At 48.0% G+C, this 25,612-nt stretch overlaps 1 long non-coding RNA gene across 1 annotated transcript in view; it reads left to right on the top strand.

The window, feature by feature from the left end:
- Positions 1-552: 552 nt before the first annotated feature.
- The window catches only part of LOC144823237 (uncharacterized), a 133,910-nt gene continuing 108,850 nt past the window's right edge, over positions 553-25,612 (top strand). The window contains exon 1 of the long non-coding RNA XR_013608756.1: positions 553-810. This is a non-coding gene — a long non-coding RNA (uncharacterized LOC144823237). The remainder of the gene's footprint in view (positions 811-25,612) is intronic.

The raw sequence follows: 25,612 nt of genomic DNA, 5'->3' as shown, positions 1-25,612 counted from the left end.
AGGTAGAGTATTCTCCCCAGAAGGGGGTTATTGTACTATTTCTGTTAGGACTAAAACTTTGTCACGTTCTATTGATTATAATGGTTTTCAATCTAATGATAAATTATGTGTGGTCAAACGTTTAAAGGCATATGAAGAGTGTACACGTCCGGGGCGTCCGGAGGGTTGTACAAGAGTATTAATTGCTTTATAAAAACCCTTCAAGCCTGTTACATCTGCCACTATTGCTAGATGGCTGATATTTGTTATAGCAGAAACTGGTATTGATACAAAAGTGTTTGCTCATTCTGTGAGAGGCACTATGGCATCAAAGTCATTTATGTTGGGTTCAAGTGTGCAGGATATAATGAAATCAGCTGATTGGTCTTCTGATTCTACAGTTAAACAGTTTTATTACAAGCCTGTGGGCGATATTGCATCTGAAGTTCTTGAGAAGCATTAAACTAGCATAATTTGAAGCCTCCGGTAGTGTAGTAGAATAAGAAATTTGCTAGCAGTCACGCCATGAATTTTCAGTTCTATTAAGGACACGGAGGTGAGATTATCCGATCAACTGCTTTCCTGTTGCTGCGCCGGAGGGTGGGGAGCCGGATCACACTCCCCGAGGTCTTCACGGCCATTGACGTCACCGGAGCTACGAGCGCGCCAGGAGGCGCTTAACTCTACACCAGGGCTCCTGACGCGTGTGGACGCACCCGGGCCAAGGACTAGCCCATCCACGCCCGTCAGAGACCAGAGGAGGCCAGGATGGGACCCCCATTTGACATCTGGATGCTGGACACAGGATGCACTTTGCTTTCGACTTGTCAGGTGAGTCTGCTCAAATCCCCGTGCTCTGGCACTGCTGTTGGCCTACCCTTGACTTTGGCAGATCTTAGGCCTTAGAGCCATCACGCATCTCCCTTTCCCTCCTCACCTGGCAAAGATAAGGAACAATACCAAGTACTTCCAACGCGCCACCCTTTCACTTTGCGGTGCTGCAGCGGACTTGCAAGAGCTAGGGAGAAATAGTGCAGGCCCACTCTTTCTATCTTGCCCGCATTGTTCACATGTTATAAGTGGTCCACTAGGTGACTGTCTATTTTGCTTCTGGTCGGGTAAACTATCCCTGTCATCCTTCCTCCACCTCCAACGATACTGGGCACTAGAGGAATTGAGATTCTGGCAATGAATACCCTTATTATCAACTATAGTCACTTGTTTTTGATGTGTTTGTTAACCATATCGCTGATTAATTTGCTGTGTTTCTTATCTTCCTCAGTTTGAGTATTATATTCCGAGAGGGTTTGCCTTCTTAAGTAGTAATCTGCGTTATACATTAGCTTAGACATATACGTCATTGAACCACATTTACTATTTTCCCCTCATCCCTAAAAGCCAAGTCGTAGGGTGTCCCTACCATTATTCTCAAGTTCCCTTTGCACTTTACATACCTCTACAAAGCGTGACATGGGCTTTTGTTTGCCAACCTTAAACCTGTGTGGCAGTTGTACTTGTCAGATATTCCCATGTGCCAATTGAATGCTCTTGTGACATTGCTTTTATTCACATTATTGCAGCTTCTATTGATTTCACAACTGGTAACTAAACTGGTTAACTTTATGGGAAAAAAATAAACGCCCACCTGCGAGGGAGGGGTTGGGGGTGGGCAAGACGGGTCACGTTTGAAGTCAAACGGAAGCTAGCTGGCTCTAATGACTGCAACCAATAACTGTGACCTCGATCGTATTGATGACCTAATAGAGTAATGTCAGGGAATTTTAGCTCCCGAAACACTTACTCCTCCTGATGAGTCTTCCCATCCCCCAGTTCCATTCCTAACCCTGTAAAACATATTCCTACAATGTTTATAAAGCGGAGTACGCAGAGCACAAAAAACCTGTCCACTTGCAATGCCAACCGCCACACATTCCAAAGCAGTTACCGGCGACCTGGAGGTAGGCACACCTCTATTCCCAATCGCTGTTGCAGACAAATTTTTAGTTGGTACCGATACTGACACCATTGCCAATATTGCCTTATCAAATAGGTTTCAACCACTTCAAGATCAGACCTGCTCTTAACAAGAGGAAGTGCAGGAGTTAGAGGCAGACCTCCCCTTGACAAGGCTATCACGGAATCAATAGAGAAAGTTTCCAATCGTGCTAAGGGCTTCCCTGTGGATATAATCTCACAGTGTGAGGACACTGCCAGGATTATCTGAGGGCCGAGGTTGCTTCTCTAAAAACGTTAATTTTAGCCCTTAGTGATCAAGTCCAACTCTTGCTAGATAGAGGCACCTCAGAAAAATGCCACCGAGAGCAGTCACAGAGACCCTCACAGGAACCATTACACTTCTCGAATACCACAGTCCACCTATTGTCCATTCCCATCTATCCCCCTTCAATCCTTATCGTCAAGAGTAGATTAGAGGTGATGCACAAAAGCAATCATACACAAGCATGCATCGGCCATCAACAAAGTCATAGGAACGATCAGGCCCAAAGCCACGCAAGGGCCATCTATATGACAAATATCGCCAAACTTCCCCCACACACAAAGCATGAGGGCAAAGATTCTCTGGTAAACAAATCCATTCACTGGATTCGAAAGGTGAGGGGGTGTAGATTTGTTATTAGGGAGGACATTTTAAGGGCACAAAGGCTATCACACCACACTTTCCCAACCGACTGCACTAAATTACACCTCATGGATGCAAACTTAGTTTACAACCTTAAAGCCCTATAGGCTAGATCATGTTCACCCACTCCGACGGGCTTCCATTTAAAATACAACCTCCTTCCACAGCTGCCGACAACCTCCAGGCTAGGTATTCCTTTGGGCTCTGACTCTACATTAGCTATTAATGATTGACTGACAAGCCGACCCAGCCCAGATAATTTCTCACCCTCTTTAAACAAGAAAGGCCAAGCAGCTAGCATCTAATTTGAGACGCTATGCGGACCCAACAATACAATATGTAAAGCCCAATAGTCTGGGGTTGTCTGATCTACAGCCTATTAGCCATACCCCTAGAGGTGGGATTGCAACATGGCAAGATATTACTGCAAGCCCAGAGATAGGCAACGCAATGTATGAAACGTTGTGGCTCGTTCCCTCCCTAGATCTGCCACCTATCAAGAAATGGACTCGTACAGAGACTGCTACATGCTTTAACCCTCGAGTACGGGCTTAGGGCTGCCAATGGTAGGACCAAGTCCGATAAGATGGGGGAAAACACCTTCATCAGAACCACCAATACGAGCTGTACCGATTACATCTTGTTAGATATCAGATTGTGGCACAGAGTGCTGGACATGGTGGTTGGGACGACCATTGTTAGGGACCACATCCTCTTAAGCTTGATATCTCACCATTGTGGAACAAAAATCTTGGCCTCCCCTACACAAGACTTTCTACCAAGGAGGTATGCCCAACTAATGATAATAGGCGACTCAAGTTGGCACGCGTAGCTGCTGATACTTCAAAACTAGAAGTCATAAAGGATAAACAAGAGAGCACCAGTGAATTACTTGACCTACTAGAGCAGCACGATGGGCTCTTAAGATCGCGTCCTGTCACACATTTATTTTAATCAGGTATCATCACATTTTAGTACCCCTGCTAGGCCCCAGGGCAATTTGAAACCAGCTAGACCCTAGTCCTCCTGGTTTAACCAGGAGTGTAGAAAAACAAGATTACAATTGGCCTTTGCTATTAAAGCAAATACTCTGACGCATCTAAAAGAAGAAAGTAGATCCTCCAAGAAAGCTCAGGCCAAAGCCAAAAAGGACTGGGAGGATAATAAATGGCTCCAGATGAAGGATGCTTGCTAGAGTAAGGATTCACAACAATTCTGGCTTCTGGTGACCAGTGGTGACACCGATAGACCGAGGACTCCGACTAACAATATTGCCATTTCCACCTAGCACGAGCACTTCTCTGCAGTTTATACCGGATCAGGAGCCATGGTTAGCGAAGGCTCGATCGCCGGCTGCAAGAGCCCTCAGAACTCTGAGTATTATTCCCTTGAGGAAATTTCACAAAGTATAAACTCAGTGGTTAGGAAAAGGATTCGAGCCCGATGGCGTACACAGCAATGTTTTCCTCCATGACACTGATAATTGGTCCAAGTATTTCTGGGCACTAGTAAATGGAATTGCTGGGGGCCCCAATACCACCCTTGTCGAAGGAAGCCAAAGTTATTCTGGTTTTTAAAAAGGGCGATCACTCGCTATCATCCAACTAGAGGCTCATTAGCCTGATCAATGGTGCTCAAAAGGTCTTCTCCCGAACACGTCTTACGAACATCACGGCTTGGATGGAGGAGACTAACATCCTATACCCATTCCAAGCAGGGTTTAGAAAGAAAGTCAGCACCATTGATCAGGTTTTCTGATTCTCATTATTGACTTGGAAAACACTTACCTTAGAGAAGGGTAGTCTCTACATCGTATTCATTGATTTGAAGTCGGCTTTCTACCTCATTCACAGGCACAAAGTATGGCAAGTCCTGCAGGAGTTGGGCCTCCCTTCCTTGATCCTCGAGTTGACCTTCATGAGGACAATTTTGCTAGGGTTCGCTGGGGCGGGGCAAGGGCAGCTGACAGACCCAATTGGTGTCAATAGGGGGGGTCAGACTAGGTTGCGTCCTGGCCCCTACCCGGTTTTCTCTCTTTCTCAATGGAGTGGTCAACCACCTAGCAGAAATACCCACCGATGCCCCTACCTTGGGAAGTGTCAAAGTAACAACCTTATTGTTTGCAGACAACAAGCTCTTGGTCTCTAAGAACCCCAGTGATCTTCAACTGTTGTTGGATTGCTTCAATGTTTTCTGTAGATCGAGAGGCCTGGAGGTTAACACATCAAAAAACAAAACTCCTATTGATGCACCCCCACAAATCGTTTAAAAAGAATTTGACCCTCAGGGGGGATTCCCCTTGAGAAAGTAGCAACATTCGACTACTTGAGGAAATGGCCTGGAAGCACCACATCACAAAGCGGATTCTACAGCAGAAGAGGATCACTGGGGCTCTGATTAAGAAGCACGAATGCTCCCAGCCAAGACCAATAGCAGTGCCACTGCAGATTTATGACCACAAAGCAGTGGGCTCCGCTTTGTATGGGGCTGAACTCTGGGTTTGATAACCTGAAGGGCCTCCTCATCACTGAGAACACATTTTTGAGATGTCTGTTTTCTCTTCCCCAGAGCACTGCGCTCCTTCCCTTAAGATTAGATATGGACAGACCTTCCATTGTGAGCAAGGCACAACTTCGCCCCATGCTTTTTTGGTTCCTCCTGAAATCAACCCCAGAGCTGTCCCATTACACTGCTGCATCTGGCAAAAGTTTTTAAACTTGATAATTTTAATAAAATCGGGTGGTTCTCTAAAGTCAGATCACTACTCACACCAATTGGCTTAGGGAGCTCCTGGGATGCTAAAGACCCTTGTTTATTACCCAGCAAAGGGCTGGTTAAGACCCAATATTGGAACTGGGTGGCTCAGTCCAACATATCACACTTGTCTGGAGGCTGACTAATAATATAATTCATGGATTTTAAATTCCAAAGCGCATACGAGTAATACATGGAGGTCATCACGATCCCACAGGATAGGAAGCTGTATATCCAAGTTAGATTTGTAACCCTTCCGGTGAACTCCTTTACAGCTGCATGGCAATGGCCCCCACCCTCGCAGATGCATTACCCTGACTGCCCTTGCCCATATCCTCTTTGCTTGTCCGATGTACAGCTCCCCGAGATAGAAATGGTTGGCACCCATTTGTAGGTTGTTCGGAACAAGATGTCACCAAGATGCGCTCCACATCCTAAAATATGATACAAGACCATCAGTTGCCTCACCTTCTCCCGGAATGAGTAATCTTGAAAGAGAGTCTGTTTTCTTGTTTTTCCAACCCTGTATAAATTCAACAAAAAAAGTAATTTTCAAGCAACTACACACACAGCCTCACCATTCTAGCAGTAGCTTTGGTGGAATGTACATTACTGAGTATCGGTATTAGCGCCTTATGTTCTGCCCTTAGCCTAAATCTAGTACCCCACACATAAGCTCTAAAGCGCTCCACAGCCCAAACTCAATCGAGCAGCTCACAATCAATGACCGAGTACTGTCTCTCAAGCAGGTTGAGCGTACGAGAAGCTAAGACAACTGTGCTGTCATCCTCCCCTCGCCCCTTGGACAGCACTGCCTGAGTCCAACTCCACTCACATCCACTATTACAGTCAGCATATCACTAGGTGTGAATGGACTTAGTAAAGGTGCAGTTGCCAATCCATCCTTGATTTCCTTGAAAGCAAAATCTCTGACTCACCCCACACAAAGCTGACATTCTTTTTTGACAACGCAAGGAGAGGTTGAGCTATGGTTGAAAAGTTTCGCACATACTGGCATATTATTCTCACATTCCCAGAAACGCCTTTAGTTGCTCCTTGTCCTTCAATGGCTTTTTTGTGGATCTGAGCGCGCCCAATCCACTCGCTGGAGACCACATTGTCTAAATATTCCACTTTGTGCACCCCAAAATCACATTTGTCTCCACTTAGTTTTAACCCACACTCACCCAACGCAGTCAAAACACTATCCAATCTAACTTGGTGTTCAAAATGATCCTTTCCAAAAAAAAGAACATGGGAATGGAAATGGAAAGGTATTTGTAAAGCGCATGGCTACCACAAGGCCTCCCAGAGCTGAGAAATCGTATTGTAGGTACACACTTTAGCTGGATGGGAATGGTAGTGTTTTTAACCGCTTCCGAAAGACCAGGTAGTTTTCTACTAGCCGAATCTGATCCGGAAGAGTGTTCCACCTTTTAGAGGCGACAAAAGTGAATCTTTGTCCGCCACTTCTGGACTTTCGGATTTTCGGAATGGACACCAGCCGTTTGTTTCCAGATCGTAGCACTCTCTTGGGATGATAAGGGACTACAAATGACTTAAGTATTTCCGGACATTTAGCGGTCATGATGTTGTGGGTGACACAGAGGGCTTTGAATTGTATCCTCTCTGCTACGGGCAGCCAGTGAAGTAAGGCTAAAGCTCCTCTAGCTGATTCTCTGCGGGTGATACCCATGAGCAATCTAGCTGCACAGTTCTGCACTACCTGGAGTTTCCGTATTGTGGATTTTGGTGCTCCAATGTAGAGGGCATGGGCATTGGCGTAGTCCAAGCGGGAGAGAATCAATGCTTGGACCACTAGTTTCTTTGCCTCCCATGGTAGGATTGGAAAAACTGTCCTCATCATTTTTAACAGTCCAAAGCAGCAGCCAGCCACTTTCTGTGCTTGGACTTTCCTATTTAGTTTGTTGTCCAGCCAGACTCCCAAACTTTTTATCTGTTCTTTGGGGGAGGGAGCATTTCCTAGACACTTGGGCCACAGGGGAGTGGATCCTTCTGGAAGTGGTTTGCCCAGAAACATTAGTTCAGTTTTTGATCCATTAAGTTGGAGGAAGGACCCCTCCATCCAGGCTGACAGCTTTTCCTGGAAAACAAGTACGCCCTTTAACCCGTTCACTACTTCAGCCATTACTCTCTGAAAAACTGCTACTGCGGAAGTAAGTCCAAAAGGCATCCTGCAGAATTGATAAATACGATTAGATGTAACAAAAGCTGGAAGGTGCCTAGAATCTTATGCCAATACAACTTGATGGTACCCGGACCGTAAATCAAGCTTGGAAAACACATTAGCACTAGCTAGGGTACACAAAATTTCCTCAATTGTAGGAGGAGCATGCCAATCCACCCAGATGGCTTGATTCAAATTCTTGTGATCAATGCACATTCTGATTTCACAGTTTTTTTTCTGAGACACCACAGTGGGTTAGCCAGAGAGACAGCTTTATCGGTTCAATTACACCTTCTTCCCTTAAGTTATCCAGCACCTCATTTAAACTATCTCTCACACTCAATGGCACCCCCCTTAACTTGTGTGTCACAGGAACACCCCCCTCTTTTAATTTGATGACATCTTCAAAACCAATCAACATTCCCAATTGTTCTTTGAAAATATCTTCATGTTTCTAAGTAAGACTTGTAACTTATCAACATGTATATCAGGTTGGCTTTCAGCAATGGTCAAGATTTGTTGCACACAACCAGGTTTAAGAATAATATCTAAACAGGCCTGATGATGCCAACCAATAATATCTGGCCCACAACCTGAGACATACACTTTTGCTTGTACCTCTCGACCCCTGAAGCAAATCACAGTTTCACAAAAATCCACCAGGATACTCTTGGTGCTATTATATCCATGAGGGGTGACATCTGGGGGCAACAATACCTTATTTATATTGTTATTATGAACAGTATCTTTGAAAATCATAGTCATTTTGGACCCATATGCTGTTAATAAAGGGATTGTTACCTCACCCACTTTGAATATTTCCACTGGATTCTCCGATTTAGGTACATCATTTTCATGAACTCTAACACAATACAATGAATTGTTCATATCATTGGTCACAGTCTTTTGTGCCAGCATTGTAAACCTAGAACTGGATACCTCCTGCCCTTGCACCCTCACACACTGCAACACATTATTCACATCATCAGATAGACTCTGGTCACAATCTTCAGTTACCAAATTCGCCTTTTCTTTCTTAGTATTCAAACGACACAGTCTGGCAAAGTGACGAGTGACCCACACACTTGCTACATTCCATGGTTGGAGAAAAACATTGCTTGTAGAAAGCAATGTGGAATTTGCATCCACACAGTTAACAAATGTTGCCAGAACTGAAAATTGTTCTCCTATCTATTGTTTTGTTCCTATCTATAGTCTTGTTTATATAAGGCTTGTTGCATTTAACTAATAAAACAGCATCATCTGTCTTGTTGAGTTCTGTAACTGAATCTTTGCTATGTCTAAAGCTTCATCTAAGGGCAGATTTTTACAAGTAAGTAATCTCTGTTATATCTTTTTATTATGAACACTAGTTACCAATTGATCCCTGGTCAATTGATCAGTGAAATTTCCAAATTCAAACTTAGCTGCCAGTACTCGCACTGAGGCTACTACGTACATGTCTATAGGTTAATTGGCAGATTGTTCTCTAGAAAAAAACTTGTGTCTCCATACATTAAATTTGGATGCTTTGAAAAATGTTTCTCTAATCTCTGTACTGCCTCCTCATACTCCTCCAGCTGTTCATCATCCTCAGGTGAATATACAGGAAGATGAACAAATATTTCCTGTCCCTCTAGGCCTGATGAGTGTTCAAGTAACCATCACCTCCTATCAGGCTTGAATTTAAAACCATGTATGGCTCCAGGAAATGCATTAAATGCTCTACCCCACCCTTTACTAGGAATATTGGTCTCTCTTGGAGACTGTGAAAATGGTGGAGAAGGAATAATAGCCTGCAAAGTCAGGCAGTGAAAAACAAGAAAAGCCATTCAACATTATTCCAGGTTGAGTAAATACTGTCTGTCAATAATACTTCTCCCTTTAGAAAGAAAAGAAGTGGGTGCAGACAAAGTATATGATTATTCAAAGCATTTATGATTTTTTTAAATAAACGTTCTCACCTTGTTCTTATTGCTTCTACTGACATTTGCAGGCAAAATAAGTAAGAATTGGTTTTGGATTCAAAATATCTTACTGATTTTGCAGCCTCCTTTTGGGGTCTCAGGTATCTTGACAGGCCTATTGCCCATGTAATAATGTAGCCCGACAATGCACAGTGCACTTTGTGCTCTTCTGTTCGCTTTATAAAGCCCCAAGAGATTGCTTTATTAAACCTCTCTTGAGGGATATTCGACCTTGCACACACAAGGAAGGTTTTGAATACTTGAGATCATTATTAACTGCTGCTATATGCATCTCTATGCTTAGTTTTATTAGATCTGCTCTTTTAATTAGGAATCACTATGAATTATGAACATGTTTTATTGATTTTATGTTTTTGATATGATATATTGTGTATTGTGTATTTGTCCACGATTTCTTCTTTTGAATATGAAATAACATTTGTGATTTGTATATATGAAATTCGGCTTAATGCACTGCACTTTGTAGTTGCCCTCATTAAGCATGGGGGTTGGTGTGAGAGCCTACCCCTTGCTTATGTAATAATTCAGCCCAACATTGCATAGTGTCGCTGCGTCTGGGGACATTGCCGTGGGCTGTTGCTGCTGCCCTTTACTTTTGCTGCCGTTTTTCCCGCGAGGACAACGAGGCTGGGTCCCTGGGTGCAACTTACTATCATTGCCCTAAGCTGACTGCCGCAAACTCTCCCACGAGGACTACAAGTCCCAGCAGCCTTGCGCCTCTCGCACCTGAGGCCGATCGCAGCTGCGTCTGGGGACATTGCCGTGGGCTGTTGCTGCTGCCCTTTACTTTTGCTGCCGTCTTTCCCGCGAGGACAACGAGGCTGGGACCCTGACTGCAACTTACTATCATTGCCCAACGCTGACTGCCGCAAACTCTCCCACGAGGACTACAAGTCCCAGCAGCCTTGCGCCTCTCGCACCTAAGGCCCATCGCCGCTTCAGGTACTTAGCATCTTGCTGCATCTGGGGACATTGCCGTGGGCTGTTGCTGCTGCCCTTTACTTTTGCTGCCGTCTTTCCCGCGAGGACAACGAGGCTGGGACCCTGGCTGCAACTTACTATCATTGCCCAACGCTGACTGCCGCAAACTCTCCCACGAGGACTACAAGTCCCAGCAGCCTTGCGCCTCTCGCACCTGAGGCCCAGCAGGCCCCTCCCTTTATTGGTACATAACTGTCTCCTATACCCGCTTCGCGGGACGTGCACCGGGCGAAGCCCGGGCCAGTCCCGCGCCCGTCCGCGACAGGAAGAGGCAGGGCAGGGCCCCCCCTCTAACATTTGGTTTACAAGAGCCCTCATATAAGGACGTTAGGACTAAAAGGTACTGTGGGGACCTGGAAGGGGTTTGCTGTCCCTTCGGGTTGAATTATATTTTTCTTTTTTTTAAGGTCTATTTAATAACACCCTAAGCTACACAGGAGGGACTGTTTTATAATTTTTGCTGATAATAATGTGTAAAAGGAAGTCTATGGCGGGGAAGCAGCACTTGTTCATGCAAAAAAGGGGAAAAAGGCAAAAAAGGCTCAACATGCGGCCGTTAACTGCGTCCTCACAAGTATCGAAGCTATTGTTAAGTGAATGTGAGGAGATTCTAGTGGGGGACCCCAGTAATAACATTGTTGAAAAGCCTGACTCTCTAACTGGGGCTCCAAAGCAGAATCGGAGTAAAGTGATCCCTGCAATTTTTACTAAGAAACCCCTACCTACCCGCTCTATCTGTGAAGTTCACAGCTCCCCCGAAGGCCCCACTGAGCCAGGTGCCACAGAGCTATCAAATGGGTCTAACTCTCCTATCAAGATTGACTCCCCTATCAAAACAACAGAGAACATAAACCAGGCCTCGCATGAGGCACCATGTGAGGAAGGTATTATTTGTTCCAATAGATTTGCTGTCCTAGAAGGAGAATAAGGGGATTTAATTGAAGTTTTAGCTCAAGGGACTAGAGAATCAGAGACTAATCTAGATGGCCCTGTGGAATGCTTTAGATGCCTGCCTGAAGAAAATGGGAAATCTGGAAAGGGAATTGGCATTTATAAAAAAAAACGCTGAAGGAGCTAACACAGAAGGGGGAAGTGCATAGGACCAAAGATCCACAATGCCTAACACTACCAACACTGGTAACAGCATCCAATACAAGGGAAACCCCACTCATTAATCCCAAAACAGGAGGGGGGCCTTCATTGAAAGGATTCTCGGCCCAAAGATCACTTGGCAGTAATACCCCTGTTGGACAGCCCAGCTCTGGTTCTTATGCAGATGTTATGAAATTAAGGGGAGTAACAGCAAAGTTTAAGGATCCACACCCGAGTAAAATAGATTCCAGTTGCATGATTTTGGCTAAAAAAGGTATGAGCATTGGTGACCCACTGAGCATCCAATCAAAAAATATGTCCCCAAGAAACCCAAATGCAACTGTTTACATGACCAGGGTTCCAAAGCTTAGTAGGGACGCCGGATATGAGAGTAGCGAATCTATTCACAATAAAGCAATCCACTGGCTACGCCATGTGAGGGGGTGTAGATCAATTATCAGGGATGATATGATTAGTGTTAAAAGATTGTCCTTGTTTAGTTCCCATACAGATTGCATTGAAATACAGCTATGCAATGCAGTAATTGCAGAGAACTTAGTGGCCCTAGAGTATCGGACATTTCCCCCTAAGAACTCTAACATCTAAATCAGACACTTGCCACTATGGTCTATAGATAGGATGCAGGATGATTCTGAATTAAACAGAATAGATTGACTAGCTATGGGTAACTACTTGAATCGCCCAGTAGAAACACATAAAATGGGCGAGTTCGAGAATTTGATTAATGTTACCAGTGCGACCCCAAGTCACACGAGTATGGAAGAGATGGGTCTGGTTATTGAAGGTCCTCTCGAGCTTGAGAATTTGGCTCACGAAATCAGTGTAGCTCGAAGCTCCCCTAGTATAGAGGTGAAGGGCCTGGATGTTCAGGCCTTGCCCAGGGGTGAAGATGAAAATCATAGTGTGATCCAGCTCCTCTCCTGGAACATAGCAGGTCTCCAAAAGACACTAGCCATCCCAGAATGGAACGATTTCATCAATAAGTACGAGGTCTGCATGTTCCAGGAGACTTGGAGCTTGATCCCCTTATATAAGTCTGGGTATTCCACCTACTTTATTCCGGCAACTTGCCTAGGGAAAGGTCGACCATCGGGGGCCCTCCAAATATGGGTCAGTGTGGCTCTGAACTGGGTTATTTCCATGCATAATTCAGCCTCAGATGATATCTTACACTTATCTTTTAAAGGTCCCCACAATGGTAACACTGTGGAGCTGTTTAATGTGTATGCTAGAGGCACCCCAGGGGCACAAACTTCAGCTACCATAGCATTGCTAGAAACAGCGCTAGCGGGTATTTCCCCATTGTCTAACATTATTGTGGGAGGCGATTTTAATTGTACATATGAACCCTTAAGTGAGGAAGATTTTCTGGGAATTAGTGAGGAGGATGTGAGGCAGTCTATCCCCCACTGAGTTTGGCGCCAATTAGGTAAAGGTCACCTAGGGCAATCCAAATTAATGCTCTAACATTAGAATATAATTTACGAGCATTGAATGGTAGGACCATCTCTGAACCAAAAGGGGCAATGACCTTTAACAGACTTAGTGGCCCCTCGCGTATTGATTATATATTGCTCGATACCTGCCTTTGGGGGAACCTCGTGGACATGGAGGTCAAACAATCGCAGGATAGTGATCACAATCCTCTGTGCATGAAAATTAGATGGGGGAGCATGGGAGAAGCACCTAATGTACCATTATTGACAACAAAAGACGTAGTCCCTTCCAATTGTAATCGCAGACTAAAATGGCATAAGGTTGCATGGCAGGAGGACATACTGGTTAGTATTAAAGAGCTAGTACAATTAAAGAGCATGGAACTCTTATCACACAATACCACCCAGGGTAATGAGCGGGGTCTACAATTAAGCGAATCTTACAGGAGCTTAATAGAGAAATTGGGTTCTTTTTTCATTGCTAGGGAGTCTAGATTGACTGTTTCTCCTGAGGCGGGAAGCCGGGAGCGTGATTGTTTACATTTTTAAAATTTGAGTGTCACTATATATTGCTTTTTAATTACTCACCCCTGCTCCCCTCTAAGCACCTCTAAAGAACTTGATTGACCCTGACCTCGCCGCGCAGCGGATTCAGTGCTGCCGAGGAAGCTCAACAGGGATACTCTTGGCGCCATCACCGGCGCTCGCCGAGGCCACGCCCCTTTTTGAGGCCACGCCCCCTTTAGCACTTTAAAAGGCGCTGACTACAAGCGCCGGTCAGATTGACTGTTTCTTCTGAGGCGGAAAGCCGGGAGCGTGATTGTTTACATTTTTAAAATTTGAGTGTCACTATATATTGCTTTTTAATTACTCACCCCAGCTCCCCTCTAAGCACCTCTAAAGAACTTGATTGACCCTGACCTCGCCGCGCAGCGGATTCAGTGCTGCCGAGGAAGCTCAACAGGGATACTTTTGGCGCCATCACCGACGCTCGCTGAGGCCACGCCCCTTTTTGAGGCCACGCCCTTCCCTCCCCTCCCTGCCCCCTATCTATAAATCATGTGCCACTTCCGGACGCGCAGCGGACGAGCGCAGCGGACGAGCGCAGCGGGAGCGACGTTTGCGCGCCAAAGGCGCGCCTAAGGCAAGCCCGTCTGCGCCCGTCCGCGCCAAGGTAGCGCCTTGTGCCAGCTATGCTGCATGTCTTGAGCCAACTGACCCCAGTACATTGCCCTCCGGCCCTCCCTACTCTAGAGAGGCGATCCTACAACTGGGTAAGTTACATGCTGACAAAGGAACCCTCACCCTGCTACATTCGGCTTTCCTGCGAGAAGATTTTATGGGCAGTGATCTGTTAAAATGTGGGCTCTTGAATGTTAGGTCCCTACCCAGGCACAGCATCGAAATTCAGTTACTTATTGAAACTCACAAACTGGATGTTCTTCTTATGACGGAGACATGGACTCGTCCTGATTGCCTGGTTGATCCGGGCTTTACTTGTCCCCCCGGGTACAAATTTCTACATACCCCTAGGGCCATTGGTAGAGGAGGGGGGGTGGGTGTGATTTTTAGTACTTCTTGTAATATTAAGACTCTTGTTCTAGATCCGACCGAAGGAACGGAACTTTTAGGATTATCAATTCAGACTCACTCCGGGACTATTGTTACCGGGATAGTCTGCTATCGCCCACCGGGTGCGTTCAGCCTTCAGCATCAACAAGCGCTTTTAGTCACTTTGACTAATATTGCTCTTTCACACCAAAAACTTATAATTGTGGGAGATTTTAATCTCTGGCAGAACGGCGTTCTTGACTCTGGTCTCCGCAATCTACTACACTCCTGCGAAAGCCTTGGACTCTCCCAGTTGGTCACTGGTGCAACCCATAGGGGGGGGACACCTCTTAGATCTACTGTTTGCAGGCCCCCAGCTGGTAGCAATGGGGGAAAAACTACCCATGGACTGGACAGACCATTCACTCATCAAATTCTTTATACATCTAAACGGTGACCATTACAAGCCTCCTGGGCCGATTAACAAAATTAAGTGCAGAGTTTGGAAAGCTCTCACACGTCTGCACTCTTCAGGGGAAGTGTTTCAATTGGAGCAATTCTTTGACGAGGAAAAACAAATAGATGACAATTACTCCTCTCTATGTTCAAGGATTACCACTACCCTCGATGCCCATGCCCCTCTAAAAACTCGCTGCTGTAAGGGCACCAACTCTGCGCCCTGGTTCAATGACAGTTTAAAAGTTCTGAAGCAGGGCTGCAAACATGCAGAGAGAATGTGGAGACGAGACCATACAGAAACTTTTAAGCTACTCTGGAAAAATAAAGTTCGGGAATACAAGAATCTGATTAAAAAATCAAAAACCGAATATTACTCCTCTATGATTTGTAACTCCTCCAATAGTTCAAAAAATATTTTTAATATACTGAACAGTGTCACCAACCCGGACTGTGCAAAAAAACACCATTGTTCCGTCACAAGATCTTTGTGACAACCTTGCTGTTTTCTTCAAAGAAAAAATTGACCTTATCATTAAGGATTTAGAAGTCTCACCGGACTCTATCCCCCCACTCGATTTGAGACCGAGACCCCCTGCGACCCAGCCAGTGTTGCCTAACCTCTTCTTGAATTTCCATCTCTCACGTATGAAGTCTTTTGTAAACTAGCAAGAAAGATTTCCTCTGGGTCTCCCTTAGACCCTGTTCCACATAAAATATGGAAGGAATTTGAGACGGAACTTTTTCCCTCCCTTTTTAGGTTTCGACTGGGGAACGGAGCGTAAGCTCCGCCCCCAGAGAAATCTGTAGTTTCCAGTAAGGACTCTTGAATACGCCCCTCTGTTCGATTGGCTAGCTCCATAAATGGAGGCTAGCCATTGGAACAGAGAGGCGTCCGTCATGGCCGGACCAGATTCGGGGGCGTTCCCGAGAATTTTTGGCTTTTGGCTACGTCATGCTACGTCAGCCAAAAGCCGGGAACGCCCCCGAATCTGGTCCGGCCGGGCCGTGCTTGCAGCTGTCCTGCCTTCCTCCGTGTCCCTCCTCCCGCCGTCCCCCCTCCCGCTCTCCGTGTGGTCCTGCCTTCCTCGCCGTGCTTGCTCCTGTCCTGCCTTCCTCCGTGTCCCTCCTCCCGCCGTCCCCCCTCCCGCTGTCCTTTACCCCCCCCCCCCCCCCCTCCGCCGCTGCTGTCCGTGTGCCCTTCCGTCGATGTGACCCTTAGCACCTGCGTTTGAAAACTGCTGGACCCGGCCCACTTAAAGCCCCTCGTAACAGTGGTATATGCGCATTAGCAGTGAAGGCACATGACACCTGACCTGTGACTAAGCAACAATTTCCAAATATCTGTCTTCTGGATGGGGCTTCGTGTGCTACCGAGACTTTCCGTGCAGCATGTGCCAGACGAGACCATGACCCAGAGCGGGGCAGGGTTTAGGGAGGGAGGCAGAGGCGGCAACAAAGAGCCAGATATCTGCTCACACGGGTAGAGGGAGGCTATACTGCAGATGGGTACGGAGCCGCAAGACCAGAGTGAGGCTGAGGATGGCGTTCCACGCTGCCTGTTTAAGGGGGCGTGCAGTGTACTCATATCCCCGTGCGTGTAAAGCTGCCTGTGAAGGAGCGTAGCACATGGCCCTAGAGCTTAGTTAGCCCGCAGCACACCAGGGTCGCTGTGTATTTTCTGCTCTTTGTTGTCACCAGTCGCCACCGACCAGGGAGGGGTGGGTGCGGGGTTAGTGTAGTCACGTGCGGGAGGCAGGTTGGTGACGTGAGGCGGGCACTCCTGGCTATGGCGTAACGGAGGAGGCGGGTGGGCTCCTCAGTGTAAACACGCTCTCTGCTCCTGCTTGCAGCTCATCGTGACACCGTGCTGTTCCCTGATCCACCGCGCTAGAAAGAAAGCTTCATGCGTGGCTGTGCGAGGACGACTATGTTCTGCTGCCACAATAGCAAGCTTCCCAGTCGTGCTGAGCCTACGCTACTCTAGTAGCTGTCATCTTCCTCGTGTCAGCATTACAATAGGCAGGTTTATTTGCCCAACTAACTGTATCTGGCATGCTGGGACTTGTAGTTTTATTTTTGCTCTATAATTAGTTCTAGCTATAATTCCCAACATGCTTTGTGGTTACCTGCAAGAACAGCACAATCATAAGTTTTCCCCCTCGCCGTTGGGGAAGTTGCCAACAGTGGAGTGGACTTATCATACCCGACTTGACATACACATTACGCATGTTTATATATTATTTCAATTTTTTGGACAAATCACTGACTTAACACTAACGTTCTATTTCTAGGTTTTCAGAATATTTTCCTACCCTGTCATTAACATGATTAACAATGGAAACAACCCCTAACCCGCTGTCCGTGTGCCCTTCCACCCCAAGGAGGTGAACTGGAGGGAATATGAGAGCAGTCTAAGAGAGCAGGGTTAATTTGTAGGCAGAGAACACTCCAGCCCTCATCGCCTTGTTTTCATCCCCCTTCCCACTCTCTGGTACAGTACCCAGCTCCCCTCGAGGGCTGGTATTCATTCCCCACCCCCGTCATACAGTAGCCTTATCTCAGATCACTTCCCTCCTTTCAAGTTCCCCATTGGACTCTTGTTTTCTCCTCTCTCTGTAACTTGACCTCCCCTATGAATGAGGGATTTATTAACACCTCATTAACTTTCCACTAAAACTTTCACTCCCCCCTCCCACTCACCTGGGAGTGGAGAGTGCATAGGGAGTGAAGAGTGCATAGGGAGTGCAGAGTGCATAGGGAGTGGAGAGTGCATAGGGAGTGGAGAGTGCATAGGGAGTGGAGAGTGCATAGGGAGTGGAGAGTGCATAGGGAGTGTAGAGTGGAGAGTGCATAGGGAGTGAAGAGTGCATAGGGAGTGAAGAGTGCATAGGGAGTGCAGAGTGCATAGGGAGTGCAGAGTGCATAGGGAGTGCAGAGTGGAGAGTGCATAGGGAGTGGAGAGTGCATAGGGAGTGGAGAGTGCATAGGGAGTGCAGAGTGGAGAGTGCATAGGGAGTGGAGAGTGCATAGGGAGTGGAGAGTGCATAGGGAGTGGAGAGTGCATAGGGAGTGGAGAGTGCATAGGGAGTGGAGAGTGCATAGAGAGTGCAGAGTGGAGAGTGCATAGGGAGTGGAGAGTGCATAGGGAGTGGAGAGTGCATAGGGAGTGGAGAGTGCATCGGGAGTGGAGAGTGCATCGGGAGTGGAGAGTGCATAGGGAGTGGAGAGTGCATAGGGAGTGGAGAGTGCATAGGGAGTGGAGAGTGCATAGGGAGTGGAGAGTGCATAGGGAGTGGAGAGTGCATAGAGAGTGCAGAGTGAAGAGTGCATAGGGAGTGGAGAGTGCATAGGGAGTGGAGAGTGCATAGGGAGTGGAGAGTGCATAGGGAGTGGAGAGTGCATCGGGAGTGGAGAGTGCATCGGGAGTGGAGAGTGCATAGGGAGTGCAGAGTGGAGAGTGCATAGGGAGTGGAGAGTGCATAGTGCATAGGGACTGCAGAGTGCATAGGGAGTGCAGAGTGGGGAGTGGAGAGTGCATAGGGAGTGGAGAGTGCATAGGGAGTGCAGAGTGGAGAGTGCATAGGAAGTGAAGAGTGCATAGGGAGTGCATAGGGAGTGAAGAGTGCATAGGGAGTGAAGAGTGCATAGGGAGTGCAGAGTGCATAGGGAGTACAGAGTGCATAGGGAGTGCAGAGTGGAGAGTGCATAGGGAGTGGAGAGTGCATAGGGAGTGGAGAGTGCATAGGGAGTGGAGAGTGCATAGGGAGTGCAGAGTGGAGAGTGCATAGGGAGTGGAGAGTGCATAGGGAGTGGAGAGTGCATAGGGAGTGGAGAGTGCATAGGGAGTGGAGAGTGCATAGGGAGTGGAGAGTGCATAGGGAGTGGAGAGTGCATAGGGAGTAATTGTAATTGTAATTGTAAAAGTACTTGTTGAGCGCGATTGCTGCCCGTAGGCGTCCAAGCGCTGAGTAGAAGCAGGAAGTGACTGGAGGGGAGCTAGGGGGAGTCAGATTTGGCAAACAGCAGTGTCTTTAGGTTTTTACGAAATGAGAGGAGGTCTGAGTTGGACCGGAGTGAGATGGGGAGAGCATTCCAAAGCTTGGCGGTGTTCAAAGAGAACAGCCTACCCCCAGACCTGGCTCGCTTTACTTTGGGAACAACAGCGAGGAACGCCTCCGTCGACCGAAGGTTCCTGTTAGGGTGGTAAGGGATGATGAGGTTGGTGTTGATGGCTGGGGCCGTTTTCCAGAAGGCGCGGTGCGCCAAGCACAGCGCCTTAAAGGTCACTCTTTGCCTCACTGGCAGCCAGTGGAGACTTTTTAGAGCGGGTCTGGCTGAGTGAGTGCGAGAGATTTTCAGCAAGGTGCGTGCTGCACAATTTTGAACGACCTGTAATTTTCGGAGGGTCATCTCGGGTGCCCCCACATATAGGGCATTGTTCGAGTCCAGGCGAGACTGGATGAGACCTTGTACCGCCACCTTTTTGGCTTCTAGGGGAAGTAGCGGGAGAACCTTCCTCAAGATTCTCAGTAGGCCAAAGCAAGTGGCGGACAGTTTTTTGGCCTGAGTGGAGAAGGAGAGTTTGTTGTCCAGCCACACTCCCAAGCTTTTTACACTATCCTTAGGGGTGGGGGCGGGGCCTAGAGCACTGGGCCACAGGGAGATGAAGGACACAGGGGAGGTAGGGCCTAGGAGCATGAGCTCCGTCTTTTCTCCGTTTAATTTTAGGGAGGAGTTGGTCATCCATCCCTTGACATCCACTAGGCATTTTAGAAGGTCGGCTGAGGAGTGCCTGTTGTTCTTCGTGGCCAACGAGACCACAAGCTGGGTGTCGTCGGCATATGACACGATTTTAATGCCATATGGTTCGACAACACCCGCCAGCGGCCTCATGTATACGTTGAACAATACAGGGCTCAGGGAGGAGCCCTGTGGAACTCCGCAGCTCAGGGGTTTGCTCGAGGACACCGTCTCACCGTCGAAGATCTTAAACGACCTCCCAGACAGAAAGGAGTCAAACCACCTTAAAGCGTCACCTGAAACTCCGATGTTATAGAGACGGTCCAGCAAGGTGGTATAGCTGACCGTATCGAAGGCGGCACTTAGATCAAGGAGGATCACTGCCACTGATCCTCCCTGGTCTAGTATCCTTCTAGTTTCTTCGGTGACAGCTAACAAGGCGGTTTCCGTACCATGCCTTGGTCTGAAGCCTGTCTGGGATATATGTAATAGAGAGTGGTCCTCCAGGAACTGGACCAGCTGTGCGTTTATGTACTTCTCTAATACCTTGCTAGCCCAAGGGAGAAGTGAGATGGGGCGGTAGCTGGAATGGTCGTCTGGGTCTAGGCTGGGTTTCTTTAACAACGCCCGTACCATGGCCTGCTTCCAAGCTGTAGGGACTGAGCAAGCGGATATGGAAGTATTTATGAGATCCAAGATTACAGGCAGAGTGACTTTGCTTGCCTGCATCAGGACTTCTGGAGGAGCGGGATCACAGGGGGAGCCAGATTTGACTTGTCGTGCCACCTTGCTTAAAGTATCAAGGTCCAGAGGAGGGAAGTGCTCAAGGGAAGGCTGGTCTGGGTGAAGAGGTGATTTAGTGGGGAGAGGGTTGATCGCCTCCGGAATTGTAGCTGCAGTAGGGAAGGTGGAGTAAATTTTTGTAACTTTGTTGTGAAAAAAATCCGCCAGCTCGTTGCATTGTTCCTGGGTTTTGTTGTGTGGGGGTGCCGTGTTGGCAGTGGAACAGTGCTTTATTATCTGGAAAATTTCTCTGGGTTTAGATTTTGCTTCTAGTATTTTCTCAGAATAGTAGTTTGCCTGGGCAGTTCTGATCCCTTCTTTGTAGGCTTTGATCGCCTCTTTGTAGGAAGCCTTTTTATCTGGAAGGAAATCTAAACACCAGGCTCTCTCTCGTTGCCTACAGAGGCGTTTTAGTTGTCTTAGAGAGTCAGAGAACCAAGGGGCAGATTTCTGTAATCTCTTCGAGGAGGATTTACGAAGCGGGAGGATCGAATCTAGCGAATGGGTGATCCAATTTTCGTAGTAGGTGTTGGCCACATTGGGGTCTAGGCAAGGTGGAGGGCGAGTGGCGTCTAGGTTATGCATCCAGGACTCCAATGGGAGTTTAGACCAGTTCCTCCTGGAGGTGACTTGGGGAGGTAGCTGGGGGGTTTTGTGTTTGACCCAGGTGAACGGGACCAGAAAATGGTCCGACCATGGGAGGGGGGTGGGTTGCTCAACAGTTAGATCCAGGCAATTGCTAAATATGGGGTCAAGTAAATTGCCCTTTTCATGGAGTGGAGAGTGCATAGGGAGTGGAGAGTGCATAGGGAGTGGAGAGTGCATAGGGAGTGGAGAGTGCATAGGGAGTGGAGAGTGCATAGGGAGTGGAGAGTGCATAGGGAGTGGAGAGTGCATAGGGAGTGGAGAGTGCATAGGGAGTGGAGAGTGGAGAGTGCATAGGGAGTGGAGAGTGCATAGGGAGTGGAGAGTGCATAGGGAGTGGAGAGTGCATAGAGAGTGGAGAGTGCATAGAGAGTGGAGAGTGCATAGATAGTGCAGAGTGGAGAGTGCATAGGGAGTGGAGAGTGCATAGGGAGTGGAGAGTGCATAGGGAGTGGAGAGTGCATAGGGAGTGGAGAGTGCATAGGGAGTGGAGAGTGCATAGGGAGTGGAGAGTGCATAGGGAGTGGAGAGTGCATAGGGAGTGGAGAGGGAGTGGAGAGTGCATAGGGAGTGGAGAGTGCATAGGGAATGGAGAGTGCATAGGGAGTGGAGAGTGCATAGGGAGTGGAGAGTGCATAGGGAGTGGAGAGTGCATAGGGAGTGGAGAGTGCATAGGGAGTGGAGAGTGCATAGTGCATAGGGACTGCAGAGTGCATAGGGAGTGCAGAGTGGGGAGTGGAGAGTGCATAGGGAGTGGAGAGTGCATAGGGAGTGGAGAGTGCATAGGGAGTGTAGAGTGGAGAGTGCATAGGGAGTGAAGAGTGCATAGGGAGTGCATAGGGAGTGAAGAGTGCATAGGGAGTGAAGAGTGCATAGGGAGTGCAGAGTGCATAGGGAGTGCAGAGTGCATAGGGAGTGCAGAGTGGAGAGTGCATAGGGAGTGGAGAGTGCATAGGGAGTGGAGAGTGCATAGGGAGTGCAGAGTGGAGAGTGCATAGGGAGTGGAGAGTGCATAGGGAGTGGAGAGTGCATAGGGAGTGGAGAGTGCATAGGGAGTGGAGAGTGCATAGGGAGTGGAGAGTGCATAGGGAGTGGAGAGTGCATAGAGAGTGCAGAGTGGAGAGTGCATAGGGAGTGGAGAGTGCATAGGGAGTGGAGAGTGCATAGGGAGTGGAGAGTGCATAGGGAGTGGAGAGTGCATAGGGAGTGGAGAGTGCATAGGGAGTGGAGAGTGCATCGGGAGTGGAGAGTGCATAGGGAGTGCAGAGTGGAGAGTGCATAGGGAGTGGAGAGTGCATAGGGAGTGGAGAGTGCATAGGGAGTGCAGAGTGGAGAGTGCATAGGGAGTGGAGAGTGCATAGGGAGTGGAGAGTGCATAGGGAGTGGAGAGTGCATAGGGAGTGGAGAGTGCATAGAGAGTGCAGAGTGGAGAGTGCATAGGGAGTGGAGAGTGCATAGGGAGTGGAGAGTGCATAGGGAGTGGAGAGTGCATCGGGAGTGGAGAGTGCATAGTGCATAGGGACTGCAGAGTGCATAGGGAGTGCAGAGTGGGGAGTGGAGAGTGCATAGGGAGTGGAGAGTGCATAGGGAGTGGAGAGTGCATAGGGAGTGCAGAGTGGAGAGTGCATAGGGAGTGAAGAGTGCATAGGGAGTGAAGAGTGCATAGGGAGTGAAGAGTGCATAGGGAGTGAAGAGTGCATAGGGAGTGCAGAGTGCATAGGGAGTGCAGAGTGCATAGGGAGTGCAGAGTGGAGAGTGCATAGGGAGTGGAGAGTGCATAGGGAGTGGAGAGTGCATAGGGAGTGGAGAGTGCATGGGGAGTGCAGAGTGGAGAGTGCATAGGGAGTGGAGAGTGCATAGGGAGTGGAGAGTGCATAGGGAGTGGAGAGTGCATAGGGAGTGGAGAGTGGAGAGTGCATAGAGAGTGGAGAGTGCATAGGGAGTGGAGAGTGGAGAGTGCATAGGGAGTGGAGAGTGCATAATGAGTGGAGAGTGCATAGGGAGTGGAGAGTGCATAGGGAGTGGAGAGTGCATAGAGAGTGGAGAGTGCATAGTGAGTGGAGAGTGCATAGGGAGTGGAGAGTGCATAGGGAGTGCAGAGTGGAGAGTGCATAGGGAGTGCAGAGTGGAGAGTGCACAGGGAGTGCAGAGTGCAGAGTGCATAGGGAGTGCAGAGTGCATAGGGAGTGCAGAGTGCATAGGGAGTGCAGAGTGGATAGGGAGTGGAGAGTGCATAGGGAGTGCAGAGTGGAGAGTGCATAGGGAGTGGAGAGTGCATAGGGAGTGGAGAGTGGAGAGTGCATAGGGAGTGGAGAGTGGAGAGTGCATAGGGAGTGGAGAGTGCATAGGGAGTGGAGAGTGCATAGGGAGTGGAGAGTGCATAGAGAGTGCAGAGTGGAGAGTGCATAGTGAGTGGAGAGTGCATAGGGAGTGCAGAGTGGAGAGTGCATAGGGAGTGCAGAGTGGAGAGTGCATAGGGAGTGCAGAGTGGAGAGTGCACAGGGAGTGCAGAGTGGAGAGTGCATAGGGAGTGCAGAGTGCATAGGGAGTGCAGAGTGCATAGGGAGTGCAGAGTGGATAGGGAGTGGAGAGTGCATAGGGAGTGCAGAGTGGAGAGTGCATAGGGAGTGCAGAGTGGATAGAGAGTGGAGAGTGCATCCCCTCTACTTCTCTTCTATGGACACTTGTACTTCTTCTACTTCTCCACCAGCACAGTGTGTGCTTCCACTCGCCCGTGGCACTGGAGACTGAAGCACATCCTTCTTAGGGTGACAACCGTCTAGCTGGTCATTATGGACACTCTTTCCAGTTCTGTACTTTTATGTGATCACACTATGCATTATGGGGGGTGTAGTGTTGTTTTGATTCCATTAGAACACAGCTGAAAACAATGATTTGTAGATAAAAACTCTAGTCCCACTAAATCTTGGAAGTGCTTATTCACACACACACACATGCATGCACGCACATATGCAAACACACTCTCTCTCCCTCAACAGGTGCACTACCTCCTCACAAGCACGGACAGCAAGCGTCGCCTTAATGTGCCACCCCAGCACGGTTTAACCCCCTCAGCTGTCAATTGGCCGTCTGTCACGTGACACCTGCAGACCAGACTCTGATTTTCTTCAGTGAAATCCAGTAGGGTACAATAGGTCTTACATTTGCAAGAGATTAAGCTGTTGGCAATGTAAATGACAATGCCATTTATTTATCTGTTTTCAAAACCAACACATAAATAAGAATTTTGTCATTTACAATGCCAATAGCTCTAACTTTGGCAAAGGCGAAACCGTTGCATTGTAAATGCTTGTTTCTATTTGCAATCAATCCCTTGCGACTGGGACTGTTCCTGCTCAGTGGAAGCGGGCTTTAGTATCTCCTTTGTTAAAAAAGCCCTCGCTCGACCCGGACTGCTCTAAAAACTATCGTCCCATCTCCCTGCTGCCTTTCCCAGCTAAAATTGTTGAAAGCTGGGTTAGTAACATCCTCTCTAACCATCTGGAACGTTATTCATTACTTGACGTCGATCAATTCGGTTTCCGTCCTGCCCATGGAACCGAGACCGCCCTAATCACCGCTATGGACGAGCTTCAGAGGCGTGCAGACAGAAGACAGGCAGCGTTCCTGATCCTGCTTGATATGTCTGCCGCCTTTGATACTGTGAACCACAACATTTTACTGAAGCGGTTGCATGAGGCGGGAGTAAGAGGATCGGCTGTACAATGGTTCCAGTCATTTCTGCAGGACAGGCAGCAGGCAGTGTCTATTCCCCCCTTTCAGTCGGCTTTCACTTTGATCTCGCATGGGGTCCCCCAGGGATCTGCAATTAGCCCAATTCTTTTTAATTTGTACCTTAGACCGCTGGTCACGTTAATTAAAAGTTTCAATATTAAAATTGTCAACTACGCCGATGACATGCAATTGATCCTCTCCCTGGAGGGAGAAGACTCCACTTCAGCTGAGGTTTTCCACAATTGTCTGCGCGACACCTCCCGTTGGCTAAGGGATAACTCCCTCCAGTTCAACGCAGGAAAAACGGAGGTACTTTTCAGCGCTGGTACTAAGATTCCTCGGCCATTTCCAGATAACTTCTGGCCCCCTGAAATTGGGAACATTCTTCAGCCGGTGGAAACAATTCGTAACCTTGGGGTTATGCTGAATCAGAGACTCAGTATGGAGACGCATACCCAAAAGACAACTGCCTGTTGCTTTGCCATCCTCCGCTCCCTAAGGAAGGTACTGCCTCTCCGTCCCACTCACGCACGTGCCCAAGTGGTAAGATGCACCATCCTTAGTCGACTTGACTATTGTAACGCCCTTTTGTTAGGATCCCCTGGGTTTCTGCTGGATG

This window comes from Lissotriton helveticus, chromosome 3_1, assembly GCF_964261635.1.
Source record: "Lissotriton helveticus chromosome 3_1, aLisHel1.1, whole genome shotgun sequence".
NCBI classification, from domain to species: Eukaryota; Metazoa; Chordata; class Amphibia; order Caudata; family Salamandridae; genus Lissotriton; species Lissotriton helveticus.
The sequence above is the reverse complement of the archived record's forward strand: the minus strand, read 5'-3'. Positions and strand labels throughout refer to the sequence as shown.